Source organism: Podarcis vaucheri (assembly GCF_965113315.1).
Source record: "Podarcis vaucheri genome assembly, chromosome: 4".
Classification (NCBI taxonomy): domain Eukaryota; kingdom Metazoa; phylum Chordata; class Lepidosauria; order Squamata; family Lacertidae; genus Podarcis; species Podarcis vaucheri.
Window position 1 is genome coordinate 6,588,088 of NC_138762.1, and position 12,693 is coordinate 6,600,780.

General features: G+C 45.3%; 1 protein-coding gene across 3 annotated transcripts in view; it reads right to left on the reverse strand.

The window, feature by feature from the left end:
- The window catches only part of ARRB1 (arrestin beta 1), a 129,500-nt gene that overhangs the window by 32,395 nt on the left and 84,412 nt on the right, over positions 1 to 12,693 (reverse strand). The window lies entirely within an intron of this gene.

The following is a 12,693-nucleotide window of genomic DNA, read 5'->3' on the forward strand; positions in this document are numbered from 1 at the left end:
GAATCATAGAATCCTAGAGTTGGAAGAGACCACAAGGGCCATCGAGTCCAACCCCCTGCCAATCAGGAAACACCATCAGAGCACTCCTGACATATGGTTGTCAAGCCTCTGCTTAAAGACCTCCAAAGTAGGAGACTCCACCACACTCCTTGGCAGCAAATTCCACTGTCGAACAGCTCTTACTGTCAGGAAGTTCTTCCGAATGTTTAGGTGGAATCTTCTTTCTTGTAGTTTGGATCCATTGCTCCGTGTACGCTTCTCTGGAGCAGCAGAAAACAACCTTTCTCCCTCCTCTATGTGACATCCTTTTATATATTTGAACATGGCTATCATATCACCCCTTAACCTCCTCTTCTCCAGGCTAAACATGCCCAGCTCCCTTAGCCGTTCCTCATAAGGCATCGTTTCCAGGCCTTTGACCATTTTGGTTGCCCTCCTCTGGACACGTTCCAGTTTGTCAGTGTCCTTCTTGAATTGTGGTGCCCAGAACAGAAATAAAGCAAAACACAAGACCACTGTTTAGGTAATCAGTCACAGCTGCAAGAATACCCGTAGCCAGAAGTTGGAAATGTGAAACAATATGAACAATAATAGACTGGCAAACACTCTTGGTAGAGTATTTTCTTTAGCAAAGCTGACTGGAAAAGTTAGGGGAGCCCTAAATCAAAAAGTATATAGAGAATGGATATTATTCAAGGAGTATCTAAGATCACACTGTAAAAATGAAATTATCCTGGCAGAATTGAATGATACTTGTGTATAATAAATAACTGGGGAAAATATCTTAGAAGAATATGCAGAAAAAGCTATAAAATAAACTGTGCGATAAAATCAAGATATTAGAAAAAGTACTACAAGAATGATTGGAAGTTTTCGTTCCAGAAGACTTTATTGGTCATGATATGATAATACAACCGATAATCTTTTATTTTAATATTAACTCTTTTTGCTCTTTATTTCTATTCTTGTTCTTCTTCTTTTTCATTTTCGTGTGAAACTCTGTTGTAACCATTTGTAATGTATTTGTATGACAGTGTTTTAAATCAATAAAGATGTTTATTAAAAAAGGTGGTACAGTGGTTGTTGTTGTTTAGTCGTTTAGTCGTGTCCGACTCTTCGTGACCCCATGGACCAGAGCACGCCAGGCACTTCTGTCCTCCACTGCCTCCCGCAGTTTGATCAAACTCATGCTAGTAGCTTCAAGAACACCATCCAACCATCTCATTCTCTGTCGTCCCCTTCTCCTTGTGCCCTCCATCTTTCCCAACATCAGGGTCTTTTCCAGGGAGTCCTCTCTTCTCATGAGGTGGCCAAAGTATTGGAGCCTCAGCTTCACGATCTGTCCTTCCAGTGAGCACTCAGGGCTGATTTCCTTCAGAATGGAGAGGTTTGATCTTCTTGCAGTCCATGGGACTCTCAAGAGTCTCCTCCAGCACCATAATTCAAAAGCATCAATTCTTCGGCGATCAGCCTTCTTTATGGTCCAGCTCTCACTTCCATACATCACTACTGGGAAAACCATGGCTTTTACTATACGGACCTTTGTTGGCAAGGTGATGTCTCTGCTTTTTAAGATGTTGTCTAGGTTTGCCATCGCCTTTCTCCCAAGGAGCAGGCGTCTTTTAATTTCGTGACTGCTGTCACCATCTGCACTGATCATGGAGCCCAAGAAAGTAAAATCTCTCACTGCCTCCATTTCTTCCCCATCTATTTGCCAGGAGGTGATGGGCCCAGTGGCCATGATCTTCGTTTTTTTGATGTTGAGCTTCAGACCATATTTTGCGCTCTCCTCTTTCACCCTCATTAAAAGGTTCTTTAATTCCTCTTCACTTTCTGCCATCAAGGTTGTGTCATCTGCATATCTGAGGTTGTTGATATTTCTTCCGGCAATCTTAATTCCGGCTTGGGATTCATCCAGCCCAGCCTTTCGCATGATGAATTCTGCATATAAGTTAAATAAGCAGGGAGACAATATACAGCCTTGCCGTACTCCTTTCCCAATTTGGAACCAATCAGTTGTTCCATATCCAGTTCTAACTGTAGCTTCTTGTCCCACATAGAGATTTCGCAGGAGACAGATGAGGTGATCAGGCACTCCCATTTCTTTAAGAACTTGCCATAGTTTGCTGTGGTCAACACAGTCAAAGGCTTTTGCATAGACAATGAAGCAGAAGTAGATGTCTTTCTGGAACTCTCTGGCTTTCTCCATAATCCAGCGCATGTTTGCAATTTGGTCTCTGGTTCCTCTGCCTCTTCTAAATCCAGCTTGCACTTCTGGGAGTTCTCGGTCCACATACTGCTTGAGCCTTCCTTGTAGAATTTTAAGCATAACCTTGCTAGCGTGTGAAATGAGTGAAATTGTGCGGTAGTTGGAGCATTCTTTGGCACTGCCTTTCTTTGGGATTGGAATGTAGACTGATCTTCTCCAATCCTCTGGCCACTGCTGAGTTTTCCAAACTTGCTGGCATATTGAGTGTAGCACCTTAACAGCATCATCTTTTAAAATTTTAAACAGTTCAGCTGGAATACCATCACTTCCACTGGCCTTGTTATTTGCAGTGCTTTCTAAGGCCCATTTGACTTCACTCTCCAGGATGTCTGGCTCAAGGTCAGCAACCACACTACCTGGGGTGTACGAGACATCCATATCTTTCTGGTATAATTCCTCTGTGTATTCTTGCCACCTCTTCTTGATGTCTTCTGCTTCAGTTAGATCTTTACCACTTTTGTCCTTTATTATGGTAATCTTTGTACGAAATGTTCCTTTCATATTTCCGATTTTCTTGAACAGATCTCTGGTTCTTCCCGTTCTGTTGCTTTCCTCTATTTCTTTGCATTGCTCGTTTAAGAAGGCCTTCTTGTCTCTCCTTGCTGTTCTTTGGAAATCTGCATTCAATTTCCTGTATCTTTCACTATCTCCCTCGCATTTTGCTTGCCTTCTCTCCCCCGCTATTTGTAAGGCCTCGTTGGACAGCCACTTTGCTTTCTTGCATTTCTTTTTCATTGGGATGGTTTTAGTTGCTGCCTCCTGTATAATGTTGCGAGCCTCCATCCATAGTTCTTCAGGCACTCTGTCCAGCAAATCTAAATCCTTAAACCTGTTCCTCACTTCCACTGTGTATTCATAAGGGATTTGGTTTAGATTGTATCTTACCTGTCCAGTGGTTTTTCCTACTTTCTTCAGTTTAAGCTTGAATTTTGCTATAAGGAGCTGATGATCTGAGCCACAGTCAGCTCCAGGTCTTGTTTTTGCTGACTGTATAGAGCTTCTCCATCTTTGGCTGCAGAGAATATAATCAATCTGATTTCGATGTTGCCCATCTGGGGATGTCCATGTGTAGAGTCGTCTCTTGTGTTGTTGGAAAAGCGTGTTTGTGATGACCAGCTTGTTCTCTTGACAGAACTCTATTAGCCTTTGCCCTGCTTCGTTTTGATCTCCAAGGCCAAACTTGCCAGTTGTTCCTTTTATCTCTTGATTCCCTACTTTAGCATTCCAATCCCCTATAATGAGCAGAACATCCTTCTTTGGTGTCACTTCGATAAGGTTTTGTAAGTCTTCATAGAACTGGTCAATTTCAGTTTCTTCAGCACCAGTAGTTGGTGCATAAACTTGGATTACTGTGATGTTAAAAGGTCTGCCTTGGATTCGTATCGAGATCATTCTATCATTTTTGAGACTGCATCCCAGTACAGCTTTCGCCACTCTTTTGTTGACTATGAGGGCCACTCCATTTCTCTTACGGGTTTCTTGCCCACAGTAGTAGATATGGTAGTCATCCGAACTGAATTCGCCCATTCCCGTCCATTTTAGCTCACTGATGCCCAGGATGTCAATATTTATTCTTGCCATCTCATTTTTGACCACATCCAACTTACCCAGGTTCATGGTTCTTACATTCCAGGTTCCTATGCAATATTTTTCTTTACAGCATTGGACTTTCCTTTCGCTTCCATGCATATCCACAACTGAGCGTCCTTTCGGCTTTGGCCCAGCCGCTTCATCAGCTCTGGATCTACTTGTACTTGTCCTCCGCTCTTCCCCAGTAGCATGTTGGACACCTTCCGACCTGAGGGGCTCATCTTCCAGTGTCATAACTTTTATATGCCTGTTGTCTTTGTCCATGGAGTTTTCTTGGCAGGGATACTGGAGTGGCTTGCCGATTCCTACTCCAGGTGGATCACGTTTGGTCAAAACTCTCCACTATGACCTGTTCATCTTGGGTGCCCTGCTCGGCGTAGTTCATAGCTTCTCTGAGTTCTTCAAGCCCCTTCGCCACGGCAAGGCAGTGATCCATGAAGGGGGGTACAGTGGTACCTCGGGTTAAGTACTTAATTCGTTCGGGAGGTCCGTTCTTAACCTGAAACTGTACTTAACCTGAAGCACCACTTTAGCTAATGGGGCCTCCCGCTGCTACTGCGCCGCCGCTGCACCATTTCTGTTCTCATCCTGAAGCAAAGTTCTTAACCCGAGGTACTATTTCTGGGTTAGCGGAGTCTGTAACCTGAAGCGAATGTAACCTGAAGCGTATGTAACCTGAAGCGTATGTAACCCGAGGTACCACTGTATATAACTTTAATGAATAAATATTCAATATAAATAAATAAATACACCACAATTCAAGAAGGACACTGACAAACTGGAACGTGTCCAGAGGAGGGCAACCAAAATGGTCAAAGGCCTGGAAACGATGCCTTATGAGGAACGGCTAAGGGAGCTGGGCATGTTTAGCCTGGAGAAGAGGAGGTTAAGGGGTGATATGATAGCCATGTTCAAATATATAAAAGGATGTCACGTAGAGGAGGGAGAAAGGTTGTTTTCTGCTGCTCCAGAGAAGCGGACACGGAGCAATGGATCCAAACTACAAGAAAGAAGATTCCACCTAAACATCAGGAAGAACTTCCTGACAGTAAGAGCTGTTTGACAGTGGAATTTGCTGCCAAGGAGTGTGGTGGAGTCTCCTACTTTGGAGGTCTTTAAGCAGAGGCTTGACAACCATATGTCAGGAGTGCTCTGATGGTGTTTCCTGCTTGGCAGGGGGTTGGACTCGATGGCCCTTGTGGTCTCTTCCAACTCTATGATTCTATGAAATAATAAATAATCCCAGAGTCAGAGGCAGCGATGCTTCTCAATGACAGCTGCTGGAGAGGAGAGTTCCTCTTGCACTCGGATCCTGCTCTGCGGGTTTCCCATAGTGGGGTTAGCCACTGTCAGAAGAGGATGCTGGACTCAATGGGCCACTGGCCTGCTCCAACAGGCCCTTACTTTCTTGTAAAACACCACACACAGCAATTGCACATAACAGCAACCACTGCTGCCACTTCAATGGAGCACAGAAATCTGTCCCATCCCAACCATTGAGCCAGCGTCATCCCTGGCTGGCAGAAACTCTCCAGAGTTTTTAGACCAGTTCGTAGGAGCATAGGAAGCGGCTGAGTCAGACCACAGGTCCATCTGCCTCAGTACTGCCTACACTGGCTGGCAGCAATGGGTTGGGGTCTTCACAGTCCCTACCTGAAGATGCCACTGGGGGTTAAGGCTGGGCGATATCTGCTTTTCAGCTTCGTGATCTATCACCATCTAAACACTGTGACATAACTGATATAGGATTTGCATCCTCAGTGTCTAGGACAGCTGTCTCCCAGCTCCATCTGGTACGCAGGATGAGACCCCTCCTGCTCGTGGACTGTCTCGCCAGAGTGGTGCATGCTCTGGTTATCTCCCGCTTGGACTACTGCAATGTGCTCTATGTGGGGCCGAAGGTGACCCTGAAACTACAACTAATCCAGAATGTGGCAGCTAGACTGGGGACTGGGAGCGGCCGCCGAGACCACATAAAACTGGTCCTGAAAGACCTACATTGGCTCCCAGTACATTTTCAAGCACAATTCAAAGTGTTGGTGCTGACCTTGAAAGCCCTAGTTACAGATGGGTAGCCGTGTTGGTCTGCCATAGTCAAAATAAAAAAAATTCCTTCCTGTAGCACCTTAAAGACCAACTAAGTTAGTTCTTGGTATAAGCTTTCGTGTGCATGCACACGAAAGCTTATACCAAGAACTAACTTAGTTGGTCTTTAAGGTGCTACAGGAAGGAATTTTTTTTATCTTGAAAGCCCTAAACGGCCTTGGTCCAGTATTCCTGAAGGAGCATCTCCACCCCCATTGTTCAGCCCAGACACTGAGGTCCAGCTCCAAGGTCCTTCTGGCGGTTCCCTCCCTGTGAGAAGCAAAATTACAGGGAACCAGGCAGAGGGCCTTCTTGGTAGTGGCACCTGCCCTGTGGAATGCCCTCCTGTCAGATGTCAAGGAAATAAACAACTATCTAATTTTTAGAAGACATCTGAAGGCAGCCCTGTTTTGGGAAAGTTTTTAATGTTTGATGTTTTATTGCGTTTTTAATATTTTGTTGGAAGCTGCCCAGAGTGGTTGGGGAAACCTAGCCAGATGGGTGGGGTATAAGTAATATATTATTATTATTACCTCGGGATGCGAACGGGATCCGTTCTGGAGCCCCGTTCGCATCCCGAACGGAACACAAGACGCGACGGCACATCTGTACGTACGTGGATCGCGTTTCGCCACTTCGTGATGTCATTTTGAGCGTCTGCGCATGCGTGAGCGGCGAAACCCAGAAGTAACACGCTCCATTACTTCTGGGTTGCTATGGAGCGCAACTCGAACGCTCTCAACCCAAAGCACATTCAACTTGAGGTATGACTATTATTATTATTATTATTATTATTATTATTATTATTATTATTATTAGAGACATATTGGCAGGTCAAAAATTATGAAACCGATATCACAATATGGACTTCAAACCTGTTTCTGACGATATATCGATATATCACCCAGTCCTGGGACCCTCTGCATGCAGACAAACTGTTCCACCATTTACCCAAACCTCCAGTTCCCACCTGGAGATTCCGAGGGTAGGATTTGGGGTCTCTTGTATGCCCAGCCTGCGCTCTGCCACTGACATTTGCTGGCAAGTTACTCCCAGAGCAAGGAGGGCTTTGCTAATAAAAGGGCAGGGGTCAGCTCTGCTCTCTGTAAACTCTTCCTTGATCAACTTCAAATTAAAACGACAAAAACGACAGCTTTGAAGCAAGGAGGGCAGACTAACAAAGGCAACCTAAGCTGAGCACTTCTTTGGCCGACAGATGGCTCCGAGAGGAGCTTACGGGAGAATCTGGATGATCTTCCCTACTGCTGCGCTGGACCATGTCTAGTTTTCACAGGCTGATCCATCTTACGAAGCATTTAAAAAAAAAAAGATTTACAAGGCTTGTGGCGGAAAACCAGGCAGGCTTTGTTCAATTCCCGCTTTATAGCCATCCTAATCGCTCAGTTACCCGCCAGCAGCCAAAAGGGGCCTGTGTGCTCTTAGTTTCATAAAACTGTAGAGCTGGAAGGGACCCAAAGGGTCATCTTTCTCAACCCCATGGGATCACAGGATTCGGCAACGGAGGGGAAAGGTTTCTCGTAAACTTGGCAAAGATCAGCCTTCCTCAACCCACTGCCCTCCAGGGCTCCAAAGCAGCTTTATCCAGGTTTTGCAAGCCTTCATGGCCACCAAGAGACTTACTTTCAATGCCTACAGTTCAACACTCTTTCTAGAAACCTCAGCTTCGCTCAGAGCCAGGGGACAGGTGGTCATGAGTGGTCAGAGGGGGAAGAGGGAGCAGACAGGAAGGAGGAGAAGCTGAAGAGGCAACAGGGTTTAGTGAGCGGGGAGAGTCTGGGGCAGAGAGCAGTCCAGAATCAGAGGCAGAAGGGGAGGCTGGAGAAGAGGCGGGCAGAGAGGCAGCAAGGAATCCGGCTGGTGAGGAAGTCAGGCTTCCCCCCACTCTTGCTGCGACCAGCTTCCATCCCTACTGGTTTCCCTGAACCTGAAGAGGCAGGAGCAGAGAGAGAAAGGATGGCTGAAATATACCCGGAGTCGAGTGTGGATTTCATGCTCTTTATTCAGCTCATAGTAGTGAAGAATGCAAGTCCCCCCAAAGTGTCTGCTTTATATACATTATTTACACAATGGGCCCCATGTGGTTGGCTAATTCCGGGATTGGGTGGCTCCTGCGGACCAATCAGACTGCTGCATTCTGAATCCTATTGTTCTAGGACCAATCAGACTGCTGCATTTTGGATCCTATTCAACGCAGTACATAACAATGGCAGAGTCCTCACTGCCTCCTGCAGGAGAGAGTTACGCAGTTCCAACTATGTTCCGCGTGTAGAAGTCTTCTTCCCCAGTGGCATCAGCTGCCACCAGAAGCATCAACCTCACCAAGGCTAGGCGATAGGCGGTTTTCAGCAGCGTGATATATCGCCAGCTAAGCATTGCGATATATTGATCTATCGCAACGTCTGAAATAAGGTTGGAGCTATGTAGAGGCATTCGCTGGCTGCACGGTTCCACCTACATTGTGATTTTCGCCGGCGCCTGCTCTTGCGATTCTCTGCCCTGCTGCAAGAGGCAGGGAGAACTGAGCCGGCTGAGCTAACTGGGGCTGCTGGAATCGAGAGATGCATTTTCTTTTTTTAAAAATGATTTTTATTGGATTTACGTATAATCACATTACATAACATCGTAACCCTCTTGTTTTCTCTCTTTGCCTCGACTGAGCCCAATGACATCCCTCCCTCCCGTCTGATGGTTTACAAAATTAAACTTTACATTTTTACATTTCACTTCATTTCCTAACCTTGTTATATCATTACCTAAAATATTATATTACTCAACCTGAATAGGTAGCAATTTCACCTTACAGATCTGCAGATAACCCTGCTAAGGATGTTAATTGCTTACAGTTGTCTTTCAAATATAATATAAATTTGTTCCAGTCCTTTCGGAATGCTTGGTCTCGCTGGTTCCGGACTCTTTCCCCTAGTTTTGCCAGTTCTGCAAAGTCCATCATTTTCATCTGCCACTCTTCTTTTGTTGGTAACTCCTGTTGTTTCCATCTTTGGGCTAACAAAATTCTTGCTGCACTTGTTGCATATAAGAAGAATTTTTTATCTTGTCTTGGTATCTCTCTACCCACTATACCCAATAAAAAAGCTGATGGTTTTTTAAAACAACAGTGTTTTTAAACATTTTCTTTAACTCATTATATATCATTTCCCAGAATGCTTTTACCTCTTTACATGTCCACCACATATGGTAAAAAGTACCTTCCTTTCCCTTGCATTTTCAACATTCATTTTTTGTTTTAAACATTTTGGCACATCGTGATTTTTTCATAGCAGACACATACGCCACGATTCGCAATATATTGGCAGGTTCAAAATTATGAGGCGGGTTATCGTGATACACACTTCAAACCGGTTTTGGATGATATATTGATAGATTGTTGTTGTTGTTTAGTCGTCTCCAACTCTTTGTGACCCCCTGGACCAGAGCACGCCAGGCACTCCTGTCTTCCACCGCCTCCCGCAGTTTGGTCAAACTCATGCTAGTAGCTTCAAGAACACTGTCCAACCATCTTGTCCTCTGTCGTCCCCTTCCCCTTGCGCCCTCCATCTTTCCCAACATCTGGGTCTTTTCCAGGGAGTCTTCTCTTCTCATGAGGTGGCCAAAGGATTGGAGCCTCAGCTTCAGGATCTGTCCTTCCAGTGAGCACTCAGGGCTGATTTCCTTAATAAGGTATAGATTTGATCTTCTTGCAGTCCATGGGACTCTCAAGAGTCTCCTCCAGCACCATAATTCAAAAGTATCAAGTCTTCAGCAATCAGCCTTCTTTATGGTCCAGCTCTCACTTCCATACATCACTACTGGGAAAACCATCGCTTTAACTATACGGGCCTTTGTTGGCAAGGTGATGCCTCTGCTTTTTAAGATGCTGTCTAGGTTGGTCATTGCTTTTCTCCCAAGAAGCAGGCGTTTTTTTAATTTCGTGATTGCTGTCACCATCTGCAGTGATCGTGGAGCCCAAGAAAGTAAAATTTCTCACTGCTCTCACTCATTGATAGATTGCCCAGGCCTAAACCTCACTAACATTAGGACCAGACTTGATGCAGATCATCTTCCTGCTTAACCGGTACGTGAAACCCTCGGTTGTGGGGGTGTCTGCTGAGCGCAGAGTGCCCATGAGGCTGCCATAACAAGCCACCCCAGTGGAGAGGGAGGCAGTGCAGGATAGGGCCCTTCGGAAACAGCGACAGGCACTCCAGGAATTGTTGGTGCTCCTGGTGCAGAGGCAGTGAGTCATCCGCTCGTTTCAAATTCAAATGCGGACCTTGCCTTCCTCCCTTCCAGCCTCCAGGAAGCCCAGAGATAAGCAGTTCCTGGAAGGCCAGAGAGCTCCTCTCAAACCTTTAAGCGCTGCCTGAACAAGACCACATTAAAGTGTTTAATCACAGGGGCGGCTACATCAGGCGCATCATTAAAAAGAATTATGAGCCCAGCTCTCGAGTGGGAAGGGAGAGAGAAGCAGGTACCCTCGACTCTCTTTTTTAAAGATATACTTTTCAAGTTTATACATTTCACTAATTTCACAATCATTTTGACATTTCAAAACTTGGCTTCCTCCCCCCTCTTTCGGCGGTTCCTTAAATTTATTTTTAATATCTTCTGCACGTCCAAACTGACTTAATTTGCTCATTTATTCGTCTTCTTTAAATATAAACTCTTATGAAACGGCAGGTTATTTTACAATAGTCCTGCCAACGTTCTTATCTGCTCACAGTTTATCTGTGAGTATTCAATAAACCATTTCCATTCTTTTATTAAAAAAAAGGTTTTTATCTTGAATTTCTTATCCTTCCGGTAAGTTTTGCCGTTTCTGCATATTCCATAAATTTTTGTATCCGTTCTTCCTTTGCTGGGGCTTTTCCTTCTTTCCATTTTTGGGTGAGTAACATTCTTGCCATTGTAGTAGCATATATGAATAAGTTTCTATACAGGTTAAGTAGTTGTGTCCCTGTAATTCCCAAAAGCTTCTGGGTTTTTTGGGGGGGAAGTTAACAAAGGTTATTTTCAACATCCTTTTTGTTTCATTATATATCATTTCCCAGTAAGCTTTTACCTTCGCACAAGAACCACATATGAATACTCTTGACTCTTAAGCCCAGTTGCGGGAAGCTGCCCTAGGATGAGTCAGGCCACTGGGCTGCCCAGCCCAGGACTGGCAAGAATGGAAAGGGACCCCCAAGGCTCATCCAGTCCACCGCTCTTGCAATGCAGGAACCGGGGAATAATAATAATAATAATAATAATAATAATAATAATAATAATAATATTTTCACCCTGCCCATCTGGTTGGGTTTCCCCAGCAACTAAACCATCCAAGCTCTTGTGAGATCTCGTGCTAGACCTCTGGGGGACTCTTCCAACTTGACGATTCTACAATCAGCCATCTAGCAGGGCTCTTTGCATTGCGCCTGCTCCCCTTATTCCCCCAGACTCTGTCTCCATCTCCCCCTTCCCCCAACCCCCACCCCCGGGCTTTGGCACCAGCCGTACGAAGCGCGATAGTCGTGCTTTTGCAAAGCCCCAGGAATTCCAGGCGCAGCTGATTAGCTCCCTGACCCTGCAGTTCATCCAATTAGGTTATTGAATAAGCCTCCATCTCAATCACATTTCGAGGGCTTGGGCTCGGGAGGCGGCTGCATGACTCACCGTCGCCGGCAGCCGACATCTGGGAAGAAAACAACTCCGGTTATCAAAAGAGTCGCCTGCCGACGAATCTGCCTCGGTGGCAGATGGGTCCTTGCGAAGGACACCGGGGTGGCTCAAAATCTCTGAGCTCCAGCTGTGAATGATGCCCTGAGTTCCTTCCAATGTTTGGGGTCCTGTGCCCAAGGAAGGATGGAATCTAACAGAGGATGTTGCTGTGCTGGTCAGACATGTTTATTTGTAGGTCTACTTTTTGTTGAGCGATCCCTCGTAACCGAGTAAGATTGTCCCCCATAAACAGGGTTTTGACAGTGAGTCTGTAAGTGACTTTGGAGAACAATTCTGGATCCACACGTCCTTCCACAGTGGAACATAGCGGGAGTTGATCACGGTGTGGATTTGCCAAGCGTGCCTTCCTCTTAGCATGTTTCTCCCTTGCGTCCTGAGTTCGAGTGTCTCCAAAGCCCATGACACCTTTGGTAAAGGCTGTTCTCCAACTGGAGCGCTCGCAGGCCAGTTTTTCCCAGTTGCCAGTGTTTATACTACATTTTTAAAGATTTGCCTTGAGAGCATCTTTGAACCTCTTTTGTTGACCACTGGTATTATGCTTTCCATTTATCTGAAGAAGTGTGCATGCATACAAAAGCTTATACCCAGAACAAACTTAGTCGGTCTCTAGGGTGCTACTGGACAATTAAAAAAAATATATTATTCCATTTTTAAGTTCGGAATAGTGTACAGTGGTACCTCAGGTTAAGAACTTAATTCATTCTGGAGATCTGTTCTTAACCTGAAACTGTTCTTAATCTGAGGTATCACTTTAGCTAATGGGGCCTCCTGCTGCTGCTGCGCCACCGCAGCACAATTTCTGTTCTCATCCTGAAGCAAAGTTCTTAACCCAAGGTAATATTTCTGGGTTAGGGAAAGCGTATGTAACCCGAGGTACCACTGTAGTTGTTTTGGAAGACAATAATCAGGCATCTGCACAATATTTGCAGGACAATGGCCTTCACTGGCTAATTCAGTGTCCTCAACAGCATCCCCAAAGAATAAGCTGGGTTGCAAGAGTGAGAGTACCC